General features: G+C 48.9%; 1 pseudogene; it reads right to left on the bottom strand.

Annotated features, from left to right (window-relative positions):
* Nucleotides 1-681: 681 nt before the first annotated feature.
* LOC124796763 lies at nucleotides 682-799 on the bottom strand (annotated as a pseudogene).
* Between the last annotated feature and the right edge of the window lie 5,404 nt (nucleotides 800-6,203).

Below are 6,203 nucleotides of genomic sequence, written 5' to 3'. Positions count from 1 at the left end.
TACTATCCACGCTCTTCCACCTTCCGCTTGCCGCTGTGATGTCCAAGTGCTGATCCTACCTTCTGTTATAGACGCTTGCCTTCTGATTTTGAATTGGGCATATTCAACCGATTTCGTTCCACATTATGGCGAGACGGTCGCTGGATCACACATATTCACTGTATTTACATGATTGTACGTTAGGTGCATTTCAGATAAAACAGTATCTCAGGTCTTTTCGATTCACTAGGTGTTGGAGGGTATAGAGAGAAAAAAATTTGCATATCACTCTTTGCATCTATAAGATACAATTCATGTATATGTACACATAATAGTTGTGTGGGGTCTGTTGCAAAGTGTGTAGATTCAGTTTTGTCTTAGGTTAACTTCTGTTAAATCCACTTTAATTATTTCGTTCCGCTTAGCGAATGTTGTTCCCACTGTGAAACTTGAAGTTAGTCAGATTCCACTTATTCCAATATGGGTCAGGTTAGATATAAGCACTCCGTCTTCAGGCCACAAGTGGCCCATCGGGACCATCCGACCGCCGTGTCATCCTCAGATGAGGATGTGGATAGGAGGGGCGTGTGGTCAGCACAACGCTCTCCCGGTAGTTATGACGGTTTTCTTTGACCGCAGCCGCTACTATTCGGTCGAGTAGCTCCTCAATTGGCATGACGAGGCTGAGTGCACCCCGAAAAATGGCAACAGTTCATGGCGGCCCGGATGGTCACCCATCCAAGTGCCGGCCACGCCCGACAGCGCTTATCTTCGGTGATCTGACGGGAACCGGTGTATCCACTGCGGCAAGGCCGTTGCCTAGATTATATATAAGGCGTGATCAAAAAGTTTCCTTTCGAAGGCGGTACATTCAAAACTCGGTTTGCCAATCAGGCAAACTCGCTGTAAGCCTGAGGCAATCACATCAGCGACGTACCAGACTGAAGATACCCCTTTGGTAAAACACCGTGTTCTGCCGCGTGAAGGAGTCCGCAGCCGCCTGCTGCACACGCTCGTCCGACACAATTGTCGACCCTTCGAGGCCTTTTTTGTCGACCCTTCGAGGCCTTTTTTAAAGGACCGAAGGCGTGAGAACCGCATGGGGAGAGTTCAGGACTATAGGGCGGGTGCTCAAGTGTCTGCCACTTGAGTTGGCGTAAGTTCCGCGTTTCGACGTTTGTGATATGTGGACGTGCATTATCACGAAGCAGCAGCACAGTGGCGGTCTTCGACAGACATGCTGCCGCCATACGTAATCTTCATTCTTCAAAGGCGGTCTACTGGTGTTTGTCCTCCGGCAGCCTAGAAAAGAATAACAGAGCTTCGGTCCTGTTTCGATGCACTGGTAATAACGTCACCACAGTTCACATTCTCGCATCAACCGCACGCACACTGGGAAGACACGAGTGCGACCCTAATTCCTTGCCTACATGTAGGTGCTTATATACCCGCATCGCAGTCGCGCTACGTTGCATACACACTGTAGCAACACCCTCAAACCGAGATTTTTCATCGCCGTCTATATAAAAGGGCAACGTGTCATGGCATAAAAATCTGGACCATAGTCTCTTATGACGTCACAGGTTAAAGTAAATAGTAGTGAAAGGCTCTAACGATATGCCCGAGCGATTCTAGGCGCTTCAGTCCGGAACCACGCTGCTACTACGGTCGCAGGTTAGAATCCTGCCTCGGGCATGGATGTGTGTGATGCCCTTAGGTTATTTATGTTTAGGTAGTTCTAAGTTCTAGGGGACTGATGACCTTAGATGTTAAGTCCCATAGCGCTCACAGCCATTTGAACCATTTGGAAGGCTTTAAAGTTTAACGTCTTCAGTTATTTTCTTTCTCCTCCTACGATAAGGTTTTGCTGTTACTTATCCACATAATTTCACGATAGAAAGGAAATGAGTTAGTGTTTCCTTTCGCAGCTGCTTTGACGTCGAACGACACTGACGAGGATTCGAGAAGGTACCGCAGAGATAGAGAGCCAAGCTGATCCGTGACAGTCCAGCATCTCTCGGATTGGCGGAGCGCTGCAGGAACACGGTCCAAGGAACACGTGTTCCTCGCAACAGGCCTGCTAATTGCTTTTAGTCTGTAGCGAGTTCGTCGAACCACTCTGATAGGTTTTGGAAGTAATGGAGTGATTCTAGCTGAACACGAGGGTGGGTGTCGCCTTGCAGTAGATTTCTAAGTAAGGAAAGGAAATGACGATTAGCGTTTAACGTCCCGCCCACGACGAGATTGTTAGAGAAAGAGCGCATGCCCGAATTGTGAAAGGACGGTGAAGGAAAGCTGCCCTGCCCTCGTAAAGAAACTATTCCGACATTCGGCTTAAGCGATTCAGGAAAATCGCGGGAAACGTAACTCTACATGATCGGAAGAGGATCTGAGCCCCGATTATTGAGAATGCGAGTCCCGCGGTTTACCAATGCGCTTCCTAGCTCGCTCAATAGGTCTCTGTAACTCTTTCTAACTAGAGTCCATGGCAGTCTGCGTAAAGGCTTCCCAAGATCATGGCTGTCATCACTTCAGCCTAATTCTTCATCCGTCTCGAAGCCCTCCCTGAGGAGAACAGTGACAGTCGGCAAGGAGTGGAACACATGAGATACGTAACCATACGTTCCCGGGAAATCATCAACGTAGACCTCTTGGAGAAAGACAGCGTCGACGTCTGCTGCATCGAAGATATCTTGGAACAGCGACATCTTTGTATTTGTCCGAATGGTGTTGATGTTGATGGTCTCTAAGTGATAGGTCTGTAGGTTATCTCCGCAATGGGGACCGCCATCAGCGCCGCTGTAACGCTGTAGCCTTTCACCTGCTGGCTGTGTCCGCGCCGCCGTCTGTTGCTACCAGGGAGGGACCGAGGTGTGTGAAGAGACAGCCCTCTTCTCATGTATCATGGTGGGCATAGAATCTTCTGCATGTCGTCTCTCTAACGTTCGTAAGTTAACCATGGCTACAGCGGGGCACCTGCGCTCTGGATGACCAAAGCTGAATCCACTCTTCTTTCCTGCCATGTATCGGGTGCTGTCCCCGCAGTCTTTTCGTCCGAGAGGCCATACAGGCCGCGTCGAAGTCAGCTGAGGGCCACCCAGTGTCATCCGCGTCTCCTGTGTCGTCGGACGTCTGGTCATCAACTGGGGTAGATGTCTGCAGGAGGCAATCATCAGAGGATGTGCGGCGTCGCTATTTACGTTTCCTCGGGGTCCTCTGTTTGTGGATGTGGGTTTCCACGTCCAAATGAGTGTGTGGTTCCTTCATCGCATCCCCCTCAGGGAGAAAAGCTGAGGCCAGTACCACACTAGCGTCGAGTTCATTTCTCTCGTCCAAATCCGCCTGCGAAGTCGATGGGCATGATGTCGGTCAATTCTAAACTTGCTACAGTTTTCCAGTCTGATGTTCCCTGTCTTCCAAGTTGTTTTTTTATTGGGTCAATTTTTTGTCATGTTATTAATGTTAAACAGTTATTTCAGCTTGAAGCGCCTATGACTCCTGGAAATCAGAAATGGAAGGGTGCAGCTCCAATCTTTGATAATAATCTGGATCTGATTATTATTCAGGGGATAAATTCTGTGTAGTGACCTCTGCTTTTCTCCCTATGGGTGTGCGATGAAGGAACCACACACTCATTTGGACGTGGAAACCCACATCCACAAACAGAGGACACCGAGGAAGCATAAATCCAATTAGAACAAGTAGATGGCTGTCCATCGTACATCATGATCGCCCGACATCCATCTATGACTACGTAGAACGATACATTTGTTAATTCAATATTTACTTCCCATATGCCTCTGAGGACAGCTACGTTCCATTTTTCTGCCCTGTGGCTAATGAACACCCCATACAGTCGGAAATCTGTGCTGACTATGTTTGGCAGCATTTCGAATCCGAGTTCACAGACTTGTAGAGTGCATGATCCTAGTCTCACGTGGTCGACGGTTACTGCCCTGATGTGGCCATCAGGGTGTTAGAACTCGAGAGTATTTTTACATCTGCTCACAACAGCGTTACGTATCACGTCATTGACCGCCTTGTCGTAGATGACGCTGCTTGTGATGTATAGGGCGATGTCGACGATGTGCTGCGGTTCAAGTTGAACTTCGTCACGGATAAAGCGTCCAATATCGAAGGTTTGTTGTCGTGCGTGGTCGGATTGGAAGCTGATCTTGATGGTCGCTTTTCTGTACGAGTGAGCCATAGTGAGTCAGTGTCAACAGACTCGACTAAACCTGCGATGAGGAGGTAAAGAAACTACGCGCACTCGCTACTTCGTGGACGGGACGCAAACGAGACATCCTCGCCGCTCCACTGCCGAACGGAGATTGCGAATTTGAACCGTCGTTCTCACGAATACGAGTCGGTGTGCTAACCACTGGACCACCTCGCACAGTATTCTTGCCAGGTAGCACTCATAGAGGAAATAGACAAGGTCCAAAAAAGAACGCTGTACTTCGTCACCGGTTGGTTTTGAAAGCCCAAAAACGTAACAGATACGCTCGTTCAATCCAGTGGCAGAATCTGCAAGAAATGTGTTGTGTGTCACGGTACCGTTTAATGTTAAAATTCCGGTGGAGTACGTTCCTAGAAGAGGGAACGGATATAATGTTTCCCTCAATGTATTCTTTGCAAAAAGATCAAGCTCAGGCGGTGGCTTACCAACATCGCTCTTCCCGAGCATCATATGAAACTGAAACAGGAAATGGAGGAAGTGACAGTCTTACACAAAAAAAAACCGCCACCACACACCATCAGGTGGCTAGCGGAATACTGATGTAGACTGGCTGGTTGAGTGCTTTAGAAGCCTACGGAGATTTACTGGACGTTATTGAGAATGTAAAAAACAAGAGAGAAAAAGGACTGTACCACGGAACCTTCCTCAGACCTGAGAAGGTGGCTGCCTCGTGCTCACCTGTATATGGAGGTGATGTAGCTGAGCGTGATGTCGAGGTTCTCCTCCGCGGAGGGCGGCGGCGCCTCGGCTGGAGCGGACACCAGCAGCAGCGGCCGGCCCTCCAGGTCGCGGCCTCCAGCCGCAGTCGCCAGCTGCTTCTCCAGCACCTCCAGGATCTGGGTCGCTTCCATTGGCGCTGCAACACACGAGGGGGACCCTTGAAGCTGATGGTTCCACGTGTCAAATTCCTTATCTGCTAATGTGTTTACTCGAGGCCGAAAGATCTAGCACACCGTCAGAACACTAGGCTAGAATAACTGAAGGTCTTGCGCAGTCGCCGTGAAGGAAATTCCTTGGCCTATTTGGACGTTACGATGGCGTTAATCTCCTCTCTGTTAGTCCCCTTCTTTGGTAATCTGTTTCCTTTTTTATTGGAGGGCACTGTGGTGTCTTCTGTCATCGTCAAGTGCCGTGCCATGCGCGGGTGTTTGAAAATACAGAGCCGTGAAACTTTCCCGCTGGACGCCAGCGACATTTGTTCTGTGTTTTATTCTTTGATTCTTGATATGAGTTCCACGTTCTACTCCGTGGCGAAAGAGTGAATCCAAGTGTGTCAGATACGGAATAATTTACCGTACTGAACTTTTCTTACGCCTTCGCACGAGTTATCGGTTTCAGTGTAATATTGTCTGTTCCGACCGCAGGATTTCGTAAATAAATGCCGGCCGGTGTGGCGAGCGGTTCTACGCGCTTCAGTCTGGAACCGCAAGATCGCTACGGTCGCAGCTTCGAATCCTGCCTCGGGCATCGATATGTGTGATGTCCTTAGGTTAGTTAGGTTTAAGTTCTAGGGGAATGATGACCTCAGATGTTAAGTCCCATAGTGCTCAGAGCCATTTGAACCATTTGAACGTAAATAAATTATTCCATCAAGCGTAGACAAGCCTACTTCTCTTATTCAGCCTACAAGCACACGCAGATGTTAAACCGTCGATCACGGTAATTCAAACCGGTACCGACAGGCACAATCTAGAGCAGGAACCAGCGTTTCGTTTAGAATAACCCGAAAAAAAAGGGTCTGAGCACTATGGGGCTTAACATCTGAGGACATCAGTCCCCTAGAACTTAGAACTACTTAAACCTAACTACCCTAAGGGCATCACACACATCAATGCCCGAGGCAGGATTCGAACCTGCGACTGTAGCGGTCGCGCGGTTCCAGGCTGAAGCGCCTAGAACCGCTCAGCCACAGAGACCGGGAAATGACCCGATGACCCGACTATAATGGGAATCAGAACTTTGAGCATGACAGGTATCTAGTGCG

Source organism: Schistocerca piceifrons, chromosome 4 (assembly GCF_021461385.2).
Source record: "Schistocerca piceifrons isolate TAMUIC-IGC-003096 chromosome 4, iqSchPice1.1, whole genome shotgun sequence".
Lineage (NCBI taxonomy): Eukaryota > Metazoa > Arthropoda > Insecta > Orthoptera > Acrididae > Schistocerca > Schistocerca piceifrons.
This window is presented reverse-complemented; position numbering and strand designations above follow the sequence as displayed.